The sequence below is a fragment of the Natrix helvetica genome (genome assembly GCF_964273705.1).
Source record: "Natrix helvetica genome assembly, chromosome: 1".
NCBI classification, from domain to species: domain Eukaryota; kingdom Metazoa; phylum Chordata; class Lepidosauria; order Squamata; family Natricidae; genus Natrix; species Natrix helvetica.
Genome location: NC_138548.1, coordinates 69,306,546 through 69,319,017, shown reverse-complemented (window position 1 = coordinate 69,319,017; position 12,472 = coordinate 69,306,546).

Sequence of the window (12,472 nt, the reverse complement as noted above, 5' to 3'; positions counted from 1 at the left end):
ACGAATGTAGCTCCACTCATCCACCAGCCCCCACCCTTTGGCCTCTGCCTCCCAGCAATTTACCTCTGTTTGCTCCACATGGCAAATTGCTGGGAGGCAGATTTTTTTTCTGTGCTAATCAGGCTGTTTGCTGCAAGGAGGTAAGTCAACAACTATAAATGCCTATAGAATGTTCAAATTGTTAGGCTTATTTTTTAAAGACTGCTTTATTATTTTTCTAGACAACTTAACAAAATGAAGAGGTTTTTAAAATAAATGCTTGATCTGAAGAGGCCCAGTGCTATTGTTTTAAAAAGTGCTATTCTTTTAAATAGCAGAGAATAACTATACTTCCAGAAAGCACATTTTAACAGTGTCTGTACAAGCATAGTCTGAAATATAACACTACAAACAGTGTATATTGTCTGTACTGTTTGTTGCAAGGAGGCAAATTGCTATAAGGCAGAGGCAGATATTTTTCCCTTGTTTTCCTCCCCAAAATCTAGGTGCTTCTTATACTTCGGAGCGTCTTATACTCCGAAAAATACGGTACATCAAGGAAATACTTCAACAGGAGCAGAATAAGACTGACAGCCCTGCATCCATATGTCTGAACATTCAGCTGACAGAAGAGGAGCTGCAGGATCCTGAGCGATTCCTTAGTAACACTGTTGTCTGGGTGACCAGCCCAATTGACCATAGGCATTAACACTGGCTCTAAACTCTTATTCTAGAGGAAGCAGGGAAAGAAAAGATGCTCGAGCCTCCATGGTGGACTGGACCAAGATGTTGTCCAGGTAGCACTGGATCCATATAGGCCGCCAGCAGCTTCGTGAAGTTTCTGGGCACCGACGACAGCCCAAAAGGCATGGTCCTGTATTGAAAGTGTTAACTTGCATAGTTAAATCTGAGGAAACTCTGATGAGTGGTCAAGATTGTTATGTGGAGGTAGACCCTCGTCAGGTCTATTGATGTTAGAAAGTCACCTTCCTTGATGCACTCCAGGATTGACTCGAGGGAGTGCATCTTGAAGTGTCTGTACATGATGTAATGATTTAAACATTTCAAATCTAGGATAGCCCTCCATCCGCCTGAGTTCTTGGGGATCAGAAAGAGAATGGAATAAACCCCTGAACTTGTTGGTCCTGAGGAACCTGGTGGATGTCCTGGATGTCCAGGAGGTGCTGGATGGCCGAGTCCATGAGGTCCCCCTTGACTGGGTCCTATGACATGGGGCAGGGAATAAAGAAATGTGGGGGAATGGATTTAAATTCCAGAGCTAGACCCTGCTGACCATGGCTCGAACCCAGAAGTCCGACGTGGTGTCCTCCCACTGCTGTGTGAAGAATTGGAGCTGGCCATCAATGGGAGGGTCGCACATACAGTCAGTGGGAGCAGTAGTAGGGGCAGTTTCCTGCTCCTTGAAAGGACTGCTTGCCTTGAGATACTGGGCGATTCCTAAAACCAGATCTGTCTGTCTGTCCTGCCTGTATCAAAGGACCTCTGGGATCATAGGGACAAAATTTCTGATATTCCGAGTCATAGGGGCGAAAGGACTGGTAGGACTCCCCCCTAGGGTAGAGTCCTGGTTGCCTATGAGATCTCTTGAACTCTGTGGGGAGAACCTTGCCCTTGGTGTCAATAAGAATAAGGTCTAATGCTTCGCCAAAGAGCTTGTTACCCTTGAAGGGCGCTGAAGCTAACTTCCATTTGCTTCTATTGTTGGCCTTCCATTGTTTAAGCCAGAGCAGGCGTCTAGCTGTGATGGAGGATGCCATGAATCTGGAGGAGAACTTGGCTGCATTCAGGGTGGCATCTGCAGAATACTCAGTTGCCGCAATGATCTTATTAATATCCTGATGTAGCCTAATATCCTCAGGGAGAAGTCTTGCCGGCAACTGGTGAAGCCAAAGGACCGAGGTGTGATTGAAAAAAGAGGCTGACGAAGTAGCTCTGAGAGCCCAAGCCTGGTGAATCCTTAAAGCTTGCTCAACTTTCTTCTCTTCACCCTTAAGTCCATCTATGGCATCAGAGGTAACAGGAGTGGCAGACGTCAGGGCTGTCACTAGCCCATCTATTGTGTGAAGTTGAAGCAGGTCAGCAAGATCTGGGGCCACATTATAAAGTCTCTTCTCCATCCCGGTTGGGGCAGGACCAGCCCCAGGATTAGTCCGTTGTCTTTTGACAGTGTCAAGGAAAAGTTGGGGAGAGGGAACTACCTCATTGTCCACCGTGGGTTCAGCAAATAGGGAATGACCTGAATCCTTGGATACCTGAGGGGTCTCAGAGGTGGGTTTGGTGTCCAAATTAGCAGTGGCCTTAGCCTTGGTTAATAAGGCTCCGAATAAGTCGGGTCTAAACAGACCTGTGAAGTGGGACGTACCTTCATCACCAGATAAGGTCATGGCTTGATCCTCCTCACCTGAAGAATCCTCACTGCATACAGAAGACTCCGGAAAAGGTACACAGATAGGGTCCACCCAAGCTCCCCTGTAGGATGGGCGCCATTTGCTGAGCCTGGTAAAGAGGTAAAACCTGGACAGGGTGGTTAGTCTGCTGAAGAGCAGCATAACCCTGTGAGATTGTTTGTAAAATAAGATCTCTTAAAGGATCAGGCAAAACAGGTGCTTCAGTCCCTTCAGGTCTCAAGCCAGCAGCAGTGGGAGTGAAAATAGCCTCAGGAACAGATTTTTTTGCCTGACTCTCCCTAGAAGTTGACGCTTGGTTAGTAATTGCCTGCCTAGAACTTGCAACATTTGAAGGCTCTGAACTGTCAAAAGACATTCTGCCTAGCAATAGAGTGCGCTCTGGCGCCCTCTGGTGACCAGGCTCGTAAATATTCAGCCTACAGCAAACTTGAAGTCTCTAACGGCCGTTCAGAAGGGTGGGAAAAAACAGATTTTTCCTGAGAAGAGAGGCCTTGCCTTGATCCCCTTGCAGCCTTCTTTGCCTTGGCAATCTGCCTTTCCAAGGCCTTCTGTCGCTTCAGGGCGCATTTTTCTGCCACCTTAGAGGCTTTGGCGCCCTTAGAAGAGCAAGCGCTGCCTTTGAGGCAGCAGACCTCTGGCTAGTAGAGGGGTACAAAGAGAGGAATCACTGTCCTCCCTGCCCAGTATCTGACTGTCCTGGTCATTAGCATGCTGAGGAGCCGCCATAGCGCAGATTAAGGCACGCGGGATTCAGCGAAAAAAGTGGTAACTGTTGCGGTTTGAAATTGGCGCCAATTTCAGCGCATGCCGCTGCTATCAGTGTGCCTGGACTGACCTGGGCAGATTGGAATTTTAAGGCAAGGACCTACCACCCTGCAGGGTGAGGTCTCTCTTCACTGAGGCATGGGATGACAAACACCCGGCTAAGAAGCCAGGGAAGCGGCTAAGCCGGTAAACCAGTTAGCTGCACGATCATGAAACGCGCCTCTGATCTCCACTGCAATTTAAAGAAGCCCAATTTATATACAATTGAGGAAGAGATTCTAGGAATAGTATACTAGAGGAATTTTTTTTACGTCTCAACCAGCAAAAGACAGCTGAAACTGGGTGAGATTCCCACTTAAGGAGGCGTTTCCAAAAAAGATGATGAGCTCAGTCTCCAGGCAGAAGAGCTAAGCAACACCCATTCCTGGATCCTCTTCCCTTCCCCCTATGGAGAAGATGCAAAATACATCTGATCTAGGTTCTTTTAAATCAAATTAGCATGCAGTTTATGCAAACTGAATATGGAAATACAGATAAAAATATTTATTATTATTATTATTATTATTATTATTATTATTATTATTATTATTATTATTATTATTATTATTATTATTATTATTAATAGTTTTACAATATTTAAGACAATATCAGTCATTGAAAAGGCTTAGAAGAGATATATATGTTAATCTAAACATAATTGGAAAAAAATCTCCTCAATAACTTATCACAACTAACTCATTGTGATTCTATTTGGAACCAAATTGCCTAAATGTCGTGAGAAAGACAGAGAAGTTTTGAACATTATAAGGTTAGGGAAACTGAATCTCAGATACTGGAACTCCAATTTCTATACAGCATAGCCAAATGCTAGGAATTTATGAGTTATTTCAATAGCTGGAGAAGCACCCTCTCCCCTTTGGTATACACATATAAAAGCGTAGCATGTTATGAATGGTTCACATCATAGTAATCTCTGAGGGAGATGGGAGGGGTTGGAAATAGGAAACATAAACGAGCAAACGAAGAAATATTTGAAAATCATTCCTGACTATCTAATGCAGTGGTTAACTCTACAGTATTACATGTTATAGAAGTAAAAATCTATTGGAATAACAATCATCTTACATGTAACCAGACACTTCACTCTTGTCTGTTTCCCCTCTTCTGTATCTTGACTGTGGTTTATTATTTATTCCATTGTGGAACAAATTCCAGTCTGGAAGATCCTTTGTCTCCTCCACTTACTAGTTTGCAAGCAATCTCTTTACTCTCCTCCATTCCTCTGTTGTAAAAATGATTACTGCAATTCATTCTCATAGTCCTAAGCTGATTTTATAAACTTAGACATTCCTGCTTTCAAATACTATACATAGTTTGCGCTTCTGAGCCACTGAATATAATAGGATTCCGGATTTTAACTATTAGTAAAATATTGTTACTTTTAACATACCATTTCCTGAAATACCTGCTATGTTTGTAGCAATCGTATTTAAATAGCACCATGTTTAATTCTAGGGAACAAAACAGCATAAGCAGAGCTTATAAAACAAAGGTGTTCTTTCTTAATTATTTCTGAAATAAAGGAATCTACAGTTTCTAAGAAATCCAAGTTATTTCTATATGTTATCAACTTTGCAATAAACTTTATAAATAATAAAGTAAATAAATAATTACTACCACTGGACCAAGTTTTTCTGTCTCTTTGCGTCTCAATCTTTCAGGATAAAAATGGTTTTGCCTGGCTTTGCTTTTAATTAAATCCTGAATTCTTGAAAATATTTATATGATTAGTTGTTGCTAAATGGCATGACAACCAAAATGGTGGCAGCCCAGCAGTGGCGAGAGAACTGGTTTGGGGGCGTGGCAGGCCTGTTTCGCTGCCAGTTCTGCAACCCAGGCTCAAATTCCACTACAGATTCGGCTGAACTGTGCCAAATCGGGAACAACCCATCTCTGATACAGAGCTAATTCAAAAACTACTCTGCTCTTCAGTGGTTCCTTCTCATCAGCAAACTGGAAAATGGTATCATGTGCGGTGCTACAGAATTTGATCCTTCAAGATTAGTACTAATTACACTTGTGACCAGATGAAAGATTGCTTGCCAAATTTGTATATGTTACAAAGATGTTTTGGATGGGACACAGAACTATAGAACATGGGTGAGCATCTCCGAATGCCAGGACTGCATGTGGTTTCCTGCCATTGGAAAATGGCAAGTTCTGTTTTGTGTTTTTGTACTTTGAAAGTATTGACACCTGGCAACTGTCTGGACTAGTCCTTAAAGTTTTCTTGGCAAGTTTTCAGAAGTGGTTTACCATTGCCTCATATTTCCTAGAGCTGAGACAGAGTGACTTGCCCAAGGTCAGCCAGCTGGCTTCATGCCTAAAGAGGGACCAGAACTCACAGTATCCCGGTTTCTAGCCTAGTGCCTTAATCACTCGATCAAATTGGCTTTCTGAGCAATACAATATGATGATCCCTTAAATGTCACATTCCGCTGTCCTGCGTACGAAATGCCACAAATTGATGTTATAATTGATTAAATAGGCTTCTGTAAAAGGATTTATGTACAAAAGAATGTATCTTGGATTTGGTAGGTTTGCACTCTCTAGTTCATTTGAGTAGGAATTCCTGAGGATGTCTTCCAGAATTAGTACTGCAGTCACACACACCTGGGGGAAAATGTCTTTTCAGTAATGCCTAACACCAGCAGGTATTTCATAGAGAATATCCTCTCTAATGTTAATTATACATAACACATAAAGTGGTGACTCTTCTCAGCTTATGTATTAACCAAGGAAGAAGATGCTTGTCTTTTCTAAATGAATGCTTCTGAATTAATAAGAATACAAGTCTTTTTGGGGTATAAGCTAAGCAACTAAGGAAAAAAGCAAAAGAAAATAACAATGACTTCTAAGGGAATTATCCCAGCAGTTTCTCCTTCAATCAGCACCTCCCTGTACACCCCCAGAAAAAATGTAACAAAGAAGCCATAGCTGAAAACATTTTCCTTAAAATAATACCCTTAAAATATTATAGTCTAGGAAAGACTCACTGGAGAAGAGCCTAATGTTGGGAAAGACTGAGGGCAAAAGAAGAAGGGGATGACAGAGAATGAGGTGGCTGGATGGAGTCACTGAAGCAGTAGGCATGAGTTTAAATGGACTCCAAAGGATGACAAGAGGACAGGAAGTCCTGGAGGAATGTTGTCCATGGGGTCATGATGGGTCGGACACGACTTCGCAACTAACAACATTATAGTTTGCACCTACTTTCTGACATCTCAGAGATGCTCTTGAAGGCCAGATTAAGGCCAACTAATGCCCTGTTGCACAGTCCCACAGTGGTACCCCTCGACACATCCATTGCTTCACTGACAAGACATTAAGACTCAAACTTTGAAACTTTAGCCATTCATCATGCCAAAGAAAACATCTTCACAATGTAGATTAAAGTTGAACATGGCAGATAAGAGCAATTGCAAAAAAAAATCAAAAAAAAAATCAACTAAAGTCAAGTGAAAAGGAAAAAAACCCTCTGCCCTAAGCATCTGCTTCTTGTGCTAAATGGCTGATTCTAATGGCTAAATGATGATTTTCAAAGCCCATTAAAAAAGAGATTTTCCTGTTTCTAATTGGGTTTTTCAGCATTAATTTTTCGTGGTTTTCGGATGTTTCTGCTTTTTACATGGACTAGAAAATCAGGTTGCTTTCAACCCTTTCAATGTCTAGTTGAATGTCTAAACTTCTTGGAATACGATTTCTCCCCATTTGCAGTAACTTAAAATAATTCATAAGACAGAAGAATCAAATTCTCCACAAAAATATGTGAATACTCCCCCAGCCCCCAAAACTAGTTTGCTTCATTATAGAGAACCCATGGGTCTCTAAAAATGCCACGTTGAGCCTGATAAATCAGTAATTCTTTTCCCTGATCAAGAAGATAGAAATAAAATTCAAAATGATTTTTATATATTAAGAAAATAGGTTGTAAAATAGAATAAAATTTAAAAGCAATAAAGGTAAAATTCTTCACACGGCAAACAAAAGCTACCTAAATGGGACAGGCCAGGGATACAACCTGGAAAGTATTTTGGATGTATTTTGAGACTTCACTAACTGATTTGTATACTGTGAACCAGTTTTATACAACTCTTTATCTTATTTGCACAATGACACCATTATAGAAATTCTGCATTAATCCCCACAATGCCCAGTTCTCCAGTTCAGTAGGTTTTCCTCAATAACAGAAACACCTCCTCTATTAGATTGTTAATACATTTGGGGGGGGGGGGGTTATGTGTGCAGGGGTGTGTGTGGTTGTTTGTTTATAAACAACATAACTCAGCATGTACACGGCAGTAAAATGGTAATTGCAATTCTAGGCTGCATTAGGACTCAGAAAAAAAGTCCTGCATTTTGTCCTGGCAAGAAAAAGGCAAAACCATTGGCTGAAGGAAGATGGTGGAAAGATGAGAGAGAGGCAAGCAAGCAGCCTGAAGGTGAATGGTGCACTTGAATTCAAGCATGGGAGAAAGATTGATGGGCAGATCCTACGCCCAGATCATATGCAGGACTGGAAAGAGGGTGATTAAATTCTGAGCAACCGTGTGTTTATTTTGTCAACTACAGAATACATTTCCTGCTTTGCGCATACCCTTACCAGTGAGAACCCTAAAAGAACTGGCATTTATAATTTGCCTAACCAAAAATTTGCTGGATGTCTGTCCTTGCAAAATAAGTTCAATGTTTTGTAAATTTGTTTACAATAATACCATGAAATAAGCATAAGAAAGCTTCCCAAAATGTAATTCAATTTTGGAATTAAACTTTAATTTGTCCCAATACGCCAAACAATTCTACACCTTTAATCTGGATTGTTTTATATTTCAGTGGTAGAGCTGAAAGGGGTCAGGTAGCTACTGGATCCAAGTCTTTGCTCAGTCCAGAAATCCAAATTAAAGCCTATCAGATAGATGCTCTCCAAGCATTGCTTGAAGTGAAACCAATCACTTGCTGCGTAATTAGTTTTACTGTCGTACATGAGGAAATGCTTTTTTGCTCCAAATTAGGAAATAAATTTAAATTTACTGAGACAACTATGTGGAAATATTTATACTAAGCTAAATACAAAAGTTAGAATATAGCGTTATATCCCATTCCTTAAAACATTTTAAAATTATTACTATGTTCCAATGGCATCAGGTCTCTCTTATAAGGTAAGCAGAGAGGTTTTCAAACACATATTCCATATTAATTGATATTAGAGTTTTCTGCTTTATCCATAAACATAGGATATTGTCAGCATATAGTAATATCTTACACTCTCAAGATTCCATACTTTATCTCTAAAACTCCTTTTTGAAATATGTATGATTCTTGCTTCCATAGCTGAATCCTGTAGTATGGGACCTGAAGCTATGTGGTTGTCATGTGTCTGGGGTTATTAAACTATCGTTTATCCTTTTAATAATTGTGTTATAATATTACAACTTTGTACTTCTTTTATTTGTGTAAACCAGCCAGCCAGTCATAAAATAGCATATGCATTTGTAAAATAAATAAATGCAACTTAACACTAATACTAACCACTATGATTGAATAAATGACATCAGTAAAATATGTAAAATTTTCAAGAACCCCAAAATAAGTAAAACCATTCTTATATATATATATTAGAATAAATATATATTTGGAGGCACTCCAAAACCAAGAAATGTACATATTTCTGAGGTGATACACTATATTTGCACCAATTTTCACTGGCCACGGATAACAATATATGTTTATTTAAGAAGTAAGCCCTGTTATGTTGTCCAGTGTTTTAATAACCATTAGTTGACAACTTTGGTTTTATATAACCATAATATTTCTGCATTTATTCATTCAGTAATCCTGGAATCAGGAAAAAGCAATATCTATGTACTAGCAAGAGAAATCCTTACTATTAATAACTGGTGAATAATATATTGAACAAGAATACTTCAAGGGTCTATAAAAAGACTTTAGAAAAACAAATTAAAATTTCAGAAGAGAGAACACAGATGATAAACTTATAAAATTTTGGGCAATATTACAGGACAGCTCTACCACATGAGATAAAACATTTTTCAATAGAATAGAATATGTGATAAGAGTACTGAATAGATGTGGATACGCCATAAATCAACAACTACGTAAATTTAATTGATTTGTCCTGCCCGCTGTATAAATAAACAAACTAATTAATCATGATTTGCATAATTCAATTAAGCTGCAGCTAAACAAAGAAGAATTTTTGGAACACTTGTTCCCAGCAATATCAATGCGGTGCTTCTACCGATTCAAGAACACTGTGTACTTATTAATGTGAAGTTAAAATAATATGTTTTATAGCAGACTTTATAGCAAAAGATCAAGAATATTATTCCCTTTCACTTCATATCCATCTGTATATCAATCACCTTCTCTAATTCTAATTCTGAAACCATTTCCCACATCTACCCTTATGAAGCAAATGTCTTCCTTGTACAGAAAAAGCTGTTAACCTCTCTTTGCAATTTATTTTTTATTCTGTCACTGTGGGCTACCAGCGAACAAGATAGCCAGCTGGCTGGCTGCCATAGCCTAATGATGTATGGGCTCAGGCAGAACTGTTTTTGAAGGGAAAAGTGTCTCTTTTTTAAAACCAACATCTTGAGGCAGGAATGGTAAACAATTAACAGGCTTGGCATGGGGGCCAGTAGAGATCCAATAAGCAACTAACAAAACTGAATGAAGAACAGGAGACATGGTGAAAGGGATCCAGAGTTCTAAGCATGTCACAGCAAGTTGTTCTCAACATTTTCTTTCTAGCACTGAAGCCATAAATCCATCACACTGAGCCTCCAAACAATGTATAGCTGATGATGTTAGACATCAGACCAGGGGTGGGTTGCTGGGGGTTCGCAGTGGTTCGTGAGAACCTCTAGCTAAGATTCTGTGCAGTTCGGAGAACCCCCAAATCCCACTCCTGGCTGGCCCCGCCCTTCCATCACAGGAGTCCCCATGTGGCCTGTTTTGGATGCAGGTAAGTGAAGGGTGCGCGTGGAAGCTCAGGGAGCGCCAAAAATGGTCCTACCAGAAATTTGGGAAGGCTGGAAACGGGCCCATTTTCCAGCCTCCAGAGGGCCTCTGGAGCATGGGGAGGCCATTTTCGTCCTCCCGGAGGATCAAGAAAAGCCTCCAGAGCCTTCATTTGTGCCCTCTCACACCATGGTGCAGGTCAACTAGGCCACGCCCACCATGGCTACATCCACCCAGCAACCGGGCAGAGAACCCTTAGCTAAAATCTTTGAAGCCCATCCCTGCATCACACGCTGCACTTTCATGGACCTGCTTGTTGACAAGCCTCTTAGAGCTGTAGAGTTCACTTCTCTGTTGAATCTTTATCACACACCTCTGCTTAGGATAACTAACTTCAGAATCTGAGAAGGTAATACTGGGTGCAAGCAGGGAGTCCTGGTTTCAGCTGGAGCAGAGTCCTTGGCTGCAATACTGCTGGAATAATCCCAGCCAAGCCTGTTCTCACTGCCTGTTTCAAGGTCCATTTCCTCCCTCTCCCCCTCATCTGATGACATGTCTAACAATAAAAGCTAGACTTCAAAATATAACATAATCTTTGTGTCTGTGTGTTTACATGTATCCATACAAAAATTATTAAGCGCTAGACTGTGTCACAACAGTACTAAACTAGGTTTAATACATCTTGACCTTCCCCTGGAGTGGGATGGGAATGAAGATTTTAGAGTATCCTTCCCCTGCCACGCCCACCATGCCACGCGCACAGAATCGGTAGTAAAATTTTTGAATCCCACCACTGTGAGGGAGAATGTTGGAAAACCAATGTGAGAGTTCTTTCTGCAAATAGACCGACAGAAAGCTGACATATTTTAACATTATCTCTGAAGATTGTGAATCACACTTAGTTAATATTCTGAAAATGCAGTTAGGCACTCCAACTTTCCTAGGCGAAACATTGGTGAAGAAATGATGCCAAATCTGATGTAGGACTTTGCCATTGCCAGCTTTTCTGAAGAGACTCTATTCTGCCCCTTCATTCCAATGACATCAACAATGTCAATATGTATGTCATGTTTACATCTCTTTCCCACAGCCACAGGATATTTAGCATCACTAAATACCATTCCATTGATTGCCAGTGCTTATTTCCCTCTTTTCAGTTCATTGCTTATTACTGAACCATAAATTGGTCAACTTAGGATGCTGGACAAACTCACCCTAAACAGCTTCTTTATGTTTCAACATATTATGCAAACTAATGAGCAAATCATGGTTAGATTTCCATGAGCAAGTATCTCACACAAATGCAGTCTTTGTGTGGGTCAGTCATATAGTCAGTTTCACTTTGCATTTTCAATCCCTGCAGAAAATCAAAACAAGAAAGCACTCTATTATTCACAATGTATATATCTAAAAAGTCAATTATGTTTGTGTGTGTCAAAAAAGAGAAGATAGAAGCAATATCACGATGCATGTCTTGCTCCTTTTATACAGACAAAAGGGTTAGGGCTTCCATTGTAACATTACTTTCACCACCTATCCCTTTGAAACAACTCCGCAGGTGTCAACTCCAAGTCAAACTCAATTCCCAATTATATGTGTTCATGTCCAAGTTGTTTTCTTTACAACACAGTAGAAGTGATTTGTCATTGCCCTTGTCCTGGATTTTTCAATGTCTGCCTTCTATTTGCTGGCTTCCCATATAAAGATTTATCTGGAAAAGAAGCAGAATGAATTTGACATAGCAAATCTATGCTTCTCTGAATATGAAGAAAAAAATCAAAGTTTGTGTAGCCTATTTTAGTTGGTGTTCACCGTACTGATATAAGCCAATTAACCCATGTTTCAAGAAAAAAAAGAGTAATAGAATGCAATTCAGAGGACTCCGTCTGGTAGATGAAGAATGAATCAAAGAATTTCTGGTTGTCTACAGGTTAAGCAGCTAAACCATCCATTCACTGTCATTGTCAGTCTTTTAGGCTGCTTATTCACATATAAAGGAAAGAGAGGTATGTCTCTGCTTTTATTCTCAAGCGAAGCAGTTTCTTTTTGAAATTCTTAAATCCAGGGAAATAGATACTAGAAAACCTTGAATTATAATGAGTGCGTATCACACCATATGCATCAGCATATCTGCTGATATACTTAGACTACATTAAAGCAACATTAAAAAAACTCCCACAACAATAAAAAATGAACTGTTTTTTTTAAAAAATATCATATTTGTTTGTTTCATACCCAGGGAAAGTGCTTAGAAT